This window comes from Phoenix dactylifera, chromosome 7 (genome assembly GCF_051530095.1).
Source record: "Phoenix dactylifera cultivar Ajwa chromosome 7, Ajwa_hap1_PhDact_Kaust_v1.1, whole genome shotgun sequence".
Classification (NCBI taxonomy): domain Eukaryota; kingdom Viridiplantae; phylum Streptophyta; class Magnoliopsida; order Arecales; family Arecaceae; genus Phoenix; species Phoenix dactylifera.
This window is the reverse complement of record NC_143196.1, coordinates 21866459-21878930: the sequence shown is the minus strand read 5'-3', so window position 1 is coordinate 21878930 and position 12472 is coordinate 21866459.

The window sequence follows — 12472 nt, the reverse complement described above, 5'->3', positions numbered from 1 at the left end:
TGATTAGCATGATCAGAAACCTATGTCATGAGACATTCAATTAATTATCAGATCTGAAAATTATAATTGTTGCATATGGTGATGATCATAGGATTCAAACCCTTTTGGTATCAAATGTAAAGACCTGCGATGTGATCTGCAATGTCATATAATTTTATAGATGCTTGCATGCATCTTATTTGATGTTTTGAGAGGCCTGTGTGCCTCCTAAAAGGAGATGTATTTTATTTTTATTTTTACATCTGGTTGTATTTCTGTGATGTGATGTACATCAACGATCAAGTCAAAGATGATGCATGAGATGAACAGGGCTCCAAGCAGCTGATGGCGATTGGATCAAGAGTTGGTCATGGATCGAGTCAAGGAGGCTTGGAACCAATTCAAGAGTTGAAGATCAGTTGATCGATTGACGTGCATGTGCTTGTAATACGACCTAACTAGGATCCATGATCATCACCTATTTAAAGTTTAGCTTTAATTATTGCTGCGATTATAAATGCCTGCAATGCGCCGTTTGCATGTGATGTGAATGTGAGTCGGATAGATAGGTTTACATATGATGTAGCAAACCTAATTGAGACCTAAATCAAAACCTCCTCAATCAAGTCGAGAGTGAACCGACATGAGCAAGTCATATTAGATTAATTGATCTAATTGGTGTCTAGGAAAGCATGAAAGGTGGTTACTTAATTAGGACCTTACTCTCTGAGTAAGGGGAGCCTCCCACCTGCTTACCTGGCCAATTGTTCGATTACCTCTTATGAAGAGCTCAAGTTGCAAACACTAAGACCTGATTAACCAATATTAAGTCAATAGGTCTTCCACTGTAGTAGAGCTGCTAAGGTCTTTCTGATGTTGATTTGTCTCGGCTGGACACAGTGGGCAAGTTGCATCGGGGGGCTGGACCTCTCTATAGACATGAGATGTTGTAGGCTAAAGGTGGGGTTGGGCACCAATAACTGTTAGGTGAGGACCCAATGACGACTTTATTCCTACGGTTATACAGTGGGTCTGACTTAACTAAGAAATGGGACCAATAACTGTTAGGTGAGGTCTTCATGGCTTAGAGACCGAGTTGCACTGCAACATGCTTGAGTAGCATTGTACAAGAGTTGTACACTCATCCATCTATGTGTCACCAATAACTGTTAGGTGAGGTGCCATGTAGATCGGTGGGACCGCAGTACCCACTAGAAACCCTAGTCGTGTAGGATTTCCGTTTTCCTACCAGGGGAGTGTGAGGAATTCGAGAAAATAGTGGGAGTTACATTTGTTCTAAAAAGACCTTAGAACAGATTAGGATCAAGTACAAAAGTCTAACTAGAATCTTTACTCTCTGCATATCATAATGTCAGCCTCAAACCCTTTGACCCGTATTCTTGAGACCAACCGATTGACCGGAACCAATTACAAGGACTGGCTTAGAAATCTCAAAATTGTTTTGAGTTGTGAGAAAATAGGCTACATACTCGATTCAGATATTCCCACACTACCAGCACGTCCTACTGATGTTCAGCGACAGATGCATCAAAAATGGCTGGATGATGACATTAGAGTCAAATGCTATATGATGGCATCCATGTCTAATGAACTCTGTTGACCCTCTAATGGATTTTGATGAATACAAAACACTAGAGCATAATTCCCTTTATCTTAACAAGTTATTTGAGGATTTCAGTTGGTTAATTAAGAATATTGTTAAGAAATGTCTAGGCAAGTTCCCATGATTTTTAAGAACTTATTGAAGAATTTTTGAGATAAAAGAAAAAGTTCAGGGACAGCCGAGACGTCTCCGAGACGTCTCTGGCACAAACAGGAAGAACTGGCACGTCTGGAGACGTCCCCGGTACCTGCGGAGTCGTCCCCGCAAGTAAAAAGCAGACCAGCGGAGTCGTCCCCTAGATAGCGGAGACGACTCTCTCAGAGAATTCCAGAAGACTTATTTTTCGGAAATATAACGGCGGAGACGTCCCCGTAAAGCGCGGAGACGTCCCCGGAGCGCGGAGTCGTCCCCGAAGAAGCGGAGTCGTCCCCATGCAAAAAGCGCAAACAAGCGGAGACGTCCCCGTAAAGCGCGGAGACGTCCCCGGAGCGCCTGGGACGCGACTGACAACTTTTTCAGGTAGATTTGAATTTCAAACGGTCATATCTTTGTGTCTAACGGCTATATTTGCTTTTTGGGCTATAAAAGGGACCTCTTAAGTGCTTCTCAACAACTTCTCACCAACCCAACACAAGATCATTCAAGAGAGAAGAAAGAAAAAGAGGTTCAAGGGAGTTAGAGCTTTCAAGAGGAGAAATCAAGTGCATTCAAGCTTTCCCATCTGATTTCGAGCTCATCTACTCACTCCCACTTGGCAATCAAAGCTCGCACTCAAGCCAACGTGATCCACATCAGAAGAACCACCATCATCCACGCTTCCAACGGCAAAAAGGGTTCTTCCGATTTTATTGTTTCTCATTGTTATATTTGCTTCTTAAGAGCTTTCAAATCTTTTGTAAAACGTTTGAATATTGAGCTTGTTTCAGTCAAGGGACTTGGAACAAGGGATAGGCGTCCCAAGCCTAAGTTAAAATTGGGGGATTGTAGGGTTCGTTGTTAGCCCGGGGTAAAACAACGAGTTGGGTAGTTCACTCGAAAAACTACCGGATTGTAGGGTTCGTTGTTAGCCCGGTGTAAAACAACGAGTTGGGTAGTGCACTCGCAAAACTACCGGACTGTAATCTGGAGGATTATAGTGAAATTCTCAAGAGGTCTTGGGGAGTGGATGTAGGTGCTGGGGTGCACTGAACCACTATATGTTTGTTGTGTTTGTGATTGTCTAACTTGCTCACTTACTTACTTAGATAAATTGCTTGCTTAACTCTTATCCGCGCATCCTTTAGTTGCAAGCATATTCAATTTATTTAATCAAGTCTCACTCAATAAATCAAACTGTTGCTAAGTTTAAATTCCACTGTGCATCTATACAACTTAGCATAATTAATTGAAAAGTGTTAGAAGTAGCCTAAAAGTTTTAAAAGACCCAATTCACCCCCCCTCTTGGGTTGTATCCACTGGACAACAAGTGGTATCAGAGCAGGTGCTCTAAGATTAATTATTGATCTCACGATCAAGAGCCAAAGATCATGACAACTCAAATAGATAGTTTTCTAGGAGAAGGACAATTAATTGATACACCTCCACTATTTAATGGCATAAACTATACACATTGGAAAGCACGCATGCGCATTTTCATACAATCACTTGATTATAATTTATGGAGAATTATAGTCAATGGAACACACACAAACACTAGTCATAATGAGAAAATGGTACAACAAAACTCAAAAGCCATGAACCTATTATATTGTGCATTAGATAGGAATGAGTTTAATTGCATATCTTCTTGCATGACTGCTAAAGAAATATGGAATATGCTTGAAGACAAATATGAATGCACTAACAAATCTGAAACATCATGTGTAGAAGAAGAGCAGTATCATATTGCAAATCCATGCTTCGTGGCACAAGAGGTTCATGCTGAAACTGAAAGCAATTTTACATTTGATGAACTCCATGACGCTTTTTCTGATTTGTATTTAGAATATAAAGAACTTATTTGTAAGAACAAGAACTTGAAGAATGAAAATCAAATTCTAATAGATGAAAAACTGAAACTAACTAGTAAAACTGAAATCTTAATTAAAGAGAATCAAGAACTAAATCAAAGAGATCAACTTCTCACTGAAAGTCATGATAAACTTAAGAAAAACAATGAATTACTTTTAGAAGATAACAGAAGATTAACTAAAGAAGTTGACAAATTAAAACCTATTGTTGAAAGATTTACCTTCAGCTCTGAAAAATTGAACCTAATGATAAATAATCAAAGAGCTGAATTTGATAAAGTTGGAGTAGGATATCAACCTTGGTACACCCAAAAATCTTTTAAGAATATGTTTGTTAAAACAGTTTTTAATTATTCTAAAACAGATTCTTATAATACTAATAAACAAAAGCTAAGTAAAATCTCGTCTGTTGTTCCTAAATCTATACATTACAAATTTGATGAACCTAAAAGGCAAAAACAGAAAACTGAAAGTTTATCTACTACTCATATTCGATCTAAGTTTGTTAAATTCAACAAGAGGATACAGAAATACATCCCTTGTAATCCTAAAATCTGTAAATTCATGGACAAAATAGCCATTAAGAAAATATGGGTTACAAAAGGAACAATTATAGCTAACCTACAAGGACCCAAAAGAGCTTGGGTTCCTAAGTTGAAAATATAATTATTTTTCAGCAAGTATGTCTAGCTATCCAAGGTTTTAATGAAAGATGTTATCTAAACAATGGGTGCTCTAGACATGTGCTAAGAAATTGAATTTAAAATGTAATTAAGAAGAATGAGTTAAGTGAAAGAAATAATGATATAAGTTATTATTGCATCCTCTCATATTGAAATTACTTTATTAGTTGATTAAAACATAACTTGCAAGTATTAATCATTTTTGTGATATAAGTGATATTTTTGGTATGAAAAGAAAATATATCCAAATCACTCCATCCTTCTATGTTATACTTTACCTATTGTTGGATAAGTTGCTAAATGATTAATCAATTTATTAAGAATAACTCTATGAATTCTCTATATGCTCGATTGAGAGTTTTTATCCATGGCATTTTTTTTTTTTTATCATAGACATAATAATGTGTACTTGGTATGCTTTTGAATATATGCACTATGAATACCAAGATTAAAACCATCTTTGGCCTATAAAATCAACTCATGCTAGTATGTACTTAATCTCAAAAGATCTTGCCATTGGCTTACTTAGATTATCTTCTGAAAGGTCAAAGTTTGCTATGCATGTTAACTAAGGAAACAAACAAGAATCAATTTCTAAATCTAAGGATGTTGTTTCCATCACTAAGTTTTTCAAAAGCTTACATTGGATTTGTTCTTGGCAAATAAAATTGAAGTATTCTCTGTATTTGCTAGATCTTGTAAAAGTGTTTCAAATAAAAAAGTTTCCAAACCGTAAAGATAAAGAGTCATGGCACAATGTTGAAAATCAAAATTCTGATAAAGTTTATACAGAAAATAATATTAAATTCAATTATTTCAGCACCAAGGACACCTTAAGTAAAATAGTGTTAATGGAATCCTTGAAGAAATGATGAAGGCAATGTTGTATGATAGTCATCTACTTAAATGATTTTTTTTTTAAAAAGCTATCATCATTGCTTGTCATACATATAGTTTCTATTAGATTTATTTTTGATGAAAACTCCATTTGATCTTCTGAAAAATAGAAAATGATCTATTGCATATCTTTCATATTTTTCAGTAGTATATGTTATGCTTGATATGGTCTTTTGAAAATAATGCCAAATCTGATAAAGATATTTCTATCTTTGGATATCATTCATCAAGCAATGCATATAGAACATTCAATGAAAAGATTCGAATTGTAGAAATATCAATTCATTTTATTCCTTATGAGACTAATGATTTATTATGAAGATACTAAAATTAAATTATATATGTATATGGTTAATCTTTTACATATAACAATTTGAAAACTTGTTAATAACTATAACCAAATTGAGTTTTTCAGAAATGCACTTAATGAAGAAAAATTGATGACTACTAAAAGACTAAATCAAGAAAAGATGAAATAGATCTTGATTCTTGCATGATTAAAAGTAAAGATCACCATTATCATTTGCTTGCCTCATGAGCTTTATATTCTGTCAAATGAATGTGTAGAATTCACTCCTATGTGGTTATTTCATTAGAAAAGATCTATGTAAAATAACCACCTTATTTAAAAACACTCATTACATATATGATAAAGCAATATGTGATTTGTAACAAGCATCAAAAGCATGATATATAAAAGCTTGAGCAACTTTTTGATAAAAAGTAATAATGATAAATCTATACATTAAAGAGATGAATCTGTGATATCTTGCTTGCTCAAAGCACACATTGATGGCATCATTTTTGTTCTACTGATGAAAATTTATATGGAGATTTTACTAAGCTCATGCAAAGTGAGTTTGAAATATGTATAATGAATGAATTAACATTTTCTTTCTCAAACTCCAAATTAAGACAAACAAGAAAGGGAATCTTCATTGACCAAAGTTAGTTCACAAGAAAACTCTTATAGAAGATTGGTATGAAGAAGGTATGTCTATGACCCCATCTTGTAGAATTTGAAAAGGATGAGCAAAGTAGATCTATTATTTTAAAGCTGTATTGAAGCATGATAGAATAATTATTTTATTATACAACTAGTAGACCAGATTGTATGCTCATTATGTGCCCTTGTGCAAGACTTCAATCTAACTCTAATGATTCATAATATGAATGTAGATAGAAACAACTGTTTAAGATAAATTGATTAAAACTTAGCTAACATGTCTTATTGATAATTATCTTAAGCAAATAGAATCTAAGCTAAATTGATTCTGAAAATAAAAAATTGATTTAACCTTGATAAATCTTCCTATTGCTTCACACGCTTGTCTTTGAACCTTCTTGGTTAATGAAACTATCTCTTAAGTTCAAGTGACATGTGTTTGCTTATATTTAGGCAATCTCTTGAGTAAAGTGACTCAACATTCAATTATTGTCATATCTTATGATTGAGTCACCCAGTTAAGAAATATGCTATATGAATGTTTTGTATCTTGAAGAAACTAATGACTTTCCTTCAAGAAAGAAAAGAATTTTGTTAATAATGCAGGATCCTTGAGCAAAGAATGAGAGATTTCAACTTGAAGGATATCTCCATGTAAGATATAATAAACATTCACATGCAAACAAGAGAGAAGACCTTCTTCAGCCAAAAGTTCATACATAAGAAATCTAGTAGGTATTTGACCTGAAGAATGCAGAATGAATCGGTAATTTTAGATACCTCTCTCATAAATTAGCTAAGCAAAGTCAATAACTTAAATCTTATTGTGGCATGATTAAAATCTTTAAATATTAATTTCTAGACATCATGTCTATATATGCATTAATTGACTTATGCTTTTAGACAATTGTTTCATGGTTTGCTCAAACTAAAATATTTCATTGCCTATATCATAACCATGAAATACACAAGTAAATGCTTAAAATTTTGATTTAAAATAACTTGTGAGAAGTTATGAATCCTTGAGCACAATGAAAATGTTGTTTGCATGATATACATCTATATGATACATAAGATTATTTCCTTATTCTGCTCTTTCATGCAAATTACTTGAGAATAACAAAAAGAGAGAGAGATAAAGAAAAGAAAATGGATATTATTCAAGAGAAGTAAAATCTAAGTAAAGGCAATTACTCCAATCTTAAGGAAAAGCAAAACAAGCATAATATATTCGGCATATTTGTGAGACTTGTGTGAGCATTCTTTTGGAAGGGATAAAATTCGTAATTAATTATACCTAAACAGGAAGAGTTTGAAGTAAATATTTTAACATTTCTATATTGCTTATCATAGGGATGGTGCCAATGGGGAGGCTTGTGGTAGTACCCGGCACTATTTGACCCAACTATTCGGTGTAGGGCATATTAGGGACGGCACAAGAGGGAGGCTAGTGGTAGTACCTCGTGCCCCTTCCCAACTCCACCGGATAGGGAGCAAATAGAGTATAGAGCATAAGAAAGTTAAAAATGAAAGACAAAGTAAATGAAAGTATATAAGAAGAATCAAGTCAAATTTTTAATCACTTGAAAATACACTTTAAGGATGAAATCATTGCAAGATTATATTTAAATAGGGAGAGGTTATTTGAAAAGAATTGATTTTGATCCTTGACATTCTTGTACTTAGTATTTTAATGCATGACTTAACACATGGTATATTTTGCATATGGTATGATGTCTTGATTTATGGATTCTCAATATTTTGTAATGTTTCATACTTGGACAATTTGATTGAATGTTTGAATTGCTACATAACATCTTTTGTTTAGTTTTATTGAAAAGAAATTTCAGATTTGTCATTCACAATCATTGTTAAAATCTGAAAGCTAAATAAAATTGTAGAAAGGAGAAGAGAAGAACATCTCTATTTAGAAAAAATAAATTGATATTGATCTATCTTTCTACTTGCCTAACTTTGATACATAATGTCCTAATACTTGTTAAAATATCCTTTATTTTGTATCGAAACTCAAAATTAAACACAAAGATTCTGAAAGTGCTTTAATGTTATTGAAATATGTATTTTTCAATTGTAACAATTTAAGATGAGCTACATTGTGAAAGATACATATTTCATATTATGACTTAGAAAGCTTCTATTGAAAATCCTATGTAATTCAGAATCCGATTTTGTAGAAAAGTTTAAACTCCATATGATTACTAAATAAAATGTTAATGTAAGAAAAACAGAATTAATGTTGATGCCTTTGGTGATTGCTCCGATACGCATCCGAAACATATCATTTCTTATCGTCAAAGTATACTAATATTGGTTCAAATGATGTGTCTTTCGATGATCTTGATTGCAAACAAAAATTTCTAAATATATGATTTTATTTTGATATTAAAAGGATTTATTGTGTTTCATGTATACATTGCTGAAAAACTATGATTAAGAAATTGAGTTCTATAAATATATATACCTCAATGATCATCTATATGTTTTTCTCCCCTACATTATTAAAGACTTCCATCAATAGAGTGAATGATCTTAAAACTAGAAATATTTCAGTTCACTCAAATGACTCTAAAAGAAAGAAAATGTAAATGCTTTTGAAAGAAATTGAGCTTCAATTGAATCATTTTCTGATTAATACTTTTATACATTTTCTCTAAGATTAGGAGAAAGCATAACTTGTTCTTAAAGGATTAGAAAGAGTGATTACTATAAATTCTGAATAATTCTAGATCACTCTACATTCTTGATATTACAGAATTTCAGTGTTATTCACGTTTATCACTAAAATCTGAAATTCAACAATTAAAATGATTAAAGAAGAATGCATCTTTTGAGGGGGAGCTTTAGATATTCAGTATCCTATCCCAAAGACACTTTATTTTGATGCATACTTAGAATTTTATGGATTGATTTTGATGAACCTCCTTATATTGCAATACATGCTTTAATTATAAGTTTATACCTTAAGATGAGTTCTATAAAGGTTGTCTTATCTCAAACCTTGAGTCTTATGAAAATAAGCTGAAACTTATAGAAAACATATTTTTGAGATTGACAATTTTATTGAACATTATCTACAAATTCTAAACTCTTAAAATGGAATGATCAATTAAGGGGGAGAAAGAAAATTTCAGAAGGAAAGATCTTATGGAACTTAATCGCATAAATCTATAACTAAAGGAGAGGGAAAGAATACTAAATGAAAAGTGATCCTAATACTCTCCAATATATATCATCTGAAATTTAAATCTGAAAATCTTTATGATACACCTTGAGGCGTGTTATTTGGTTAGTATATCTCATGCATCACTCTTGAACCAAATTGCAAATTTTAAGAGCCTCTAATTTAATGAAAAAGGGGGAGAATAATGTGTTAAATTTTCTTGAGTATCTCTTAGAAAATCTTTTTTTTGAACTTCACTAATGAGTCCTAATTGGCTTGCTCTTTAGAACTTCAATTTTGTGCCAATTCATTATTTTATGTATCAAATTGTGCTTATTCTCTAAAGAAATAAAAGAAAGTCTTTAAAAGAGCTCTAAGATGTATCAAAAATTGCATGAATTCATATTTTGGTATTTGTGCCCCAATGCTCTTATTATCATAAAAGAACTTTGAAGTCATTAAGAATTAATGATCCAATCTGGCTGACACATTGTTATTTCTAGGGACATAATTTTGTACTTGACTATTTATTATTGAATAAATATAAGGCATCTTTTCATTCATATTATTTATGTGTCTATGAATCGTCCAAGAAATTAATAAGATGATGATACATATTCTCAAGAGTTGAGAATTTGAGCCATGTATCATTGATGATTAATTTCTAAATGCTCCTGATCAATAGATCATCACGAGGACGGTGATCGATCCGATCAGTGCACAGATCACTTTCCTTCTGGATGGACGAGACTTGAGTCCACAGTGTAGGGACACTGAAGTGATAGTGCAGGTGCTTGTTAGAGAACAAGGGTACTGAGCGTGACCAAGACAAAAAGTCACTTGGATGTCTATCCACTCGTCAGTGACTTGCTTGATGTCGTAGTAGTATGACTGGTCCTTTGACCTGCGGTGCTTCGGCTACTCACAGTGAGGTTATTGTAGTTTGACTGCACACATCAATGGTCTCTAGCCATATGGGTCCATGCAGTATAGATTGGCTGCAGTAAGTTCACTGTAGGAGTAGGGTATGCACCTATAAGGAATCTATCGACCTTGATAGATAAGGAGAGATCCTATGTGATTTATAAGACTGAGTTCGTAAGACCTCGGCCGGGGCAGTAAGCATAGTGGAGAAAGAGTTTTCCACTCTCGAACTTAAGTCGAATGAATCTTCACATATGACAGACGATGGGGTTTGACGAGAGTTGTCCATGACCTCCGTCCTGTAGGGATCCACGATAGTAGGACTGTATCACATGATAACTGCACCTAGAGGTTCATCATTCTATTCTACTGGGTAGCCATTACATGCTGCTAGGTGTCACTGGTGGATGGTGGGACTCACAGGGATTATCTCGATGATCGATAAACCCTAATGAGTAGAGTTGGAATCGTTCCAATCCATTGAAAGGAGTTTTCAATGATATTATGATAGAGATCATAATATATCTCACTACCAGTCAGAATAGAACCTATGGGGTCACACACACTAGAAGTATTGACCGATCCGATGGTTGAATCGTGATTAGGAATCACAAGTAATCAATTCGATTGATATTCGGTTGAAGAAGGAACAAAGGGAATTAATTAATTGGACTTAAAACAAGAGTCCTACTTCGAGTAGGATTCCTAGAGTCCTAATTGGATTAGGACTGGAAATCCTAGTTGGAGTAGGACTGGAATTCCTACTTAGAATAGGATTCCTGCAATCCTAATGAGATTAGGAGTTTTGAATCAAAATCGGATTCCTACTTGGAGTAGGATTCCTAGAGTCCTAATCGGATTAGGACTTCGGATTCAAATAGAGTCCTAATTGGATTAGGACCAAAATTAAATATGTCCTAATTTGGATTAGGATTCCTTAAGTCCTAATTAATTATTAATCTAATGAATTAACATGACTCCTAATTGGATTAGGATTGAAGAGTTCAATTGAGTCATGGTTCATTCAAGTTCTAATTGGATTAGGACTAGCATACATTGAACCCGTTTGATTCATGATTTGGTTAATCCTAATTAGATTAGGACTAAACCATGAGAAGGGCACCTAATCTTCTTTGGAAGAGGATTGGGTTAACCAAGTAAGAGGGGCATGAGCCCCTCTCATCCTTGATTAGGTGCGGCATGAAGAGAGGGGGCCGGCGCCCCCTCTTGGAAAGTAGTCAAGGGCTCCTAACTTGTAGGAGCCCTTCATCCTTATTAAAAGAGGACTAGGGCCGGCGCCCTAGAAGAAGCTTTTCTCCTCTTCAAGCCGTGGCCACCTCCCTCTATCTCCTCTTGGTTCAGCCGCAAGCAAAGGGAGAAGAAAAGTCCAAGAGTTGGCGTCCTCCTCCCCTTCCCTTCCTTCATCCAACGCAAGGAAGAAAAGAGGGCTGCGTGGGGATTCTTCTTCTTCCTCTTCTTCATCCTTCTTCTTTCTCCTCTCAAGCACAATCAAGGGTTGATTGAAAGAGAGGAGATCAGCCATCAAAAGAAGTCTTTGCAAGGGAGCTAGCACCCCGGGAAGACAAGAAAGCTTTGATCGGTCCTCTGCTTTGTGTGGATACCCGTAGAGGCCGGGCACTTGAACGGCTTCAAGCGAACCTTCATCCAAAACCACGATCATCAGTTTGCGGTGATCATCTACCCGCACAAGGTGAAGATTTGATCTCCCTAATGGTTTTGAAAGTATTAATCCTTATCTAACTACGAACGGTCTAGAAACAGCGTTCATGCGATGAACGTCGATCCCGCTTATGCCGATTCCGCTGCAATCTGATTTTTGTTTTGAAATATCAGCGGCATAGGCGGGTTTCCCAACAATAGTGTTATTTTGATGATTAACACAACCATTGAGGAAATATCTAATTAAGTACTACAAGTTAACGTGATACATCATTACTGAGTTCGACACTCTCGATACATTAGAAGAATGATATCAAGATATCTTTCAATGATTCATAATGAGATAAAATTTGTAATAGAAAAGGAATAGAGAATTCCAAATTCTAATTCAGCAAAGTTTCAAGTAAAATATATTCTTAAGGGCAAAATAGTAATTTTTATTATTAAGAGTATGTAGCACTACCATGGCATACATTCAAAATTGATTGAAATATATTTCATTGATTGTATGGATGAGTCAAACCTTAAGATGCAGCAAAGTGTGGAATG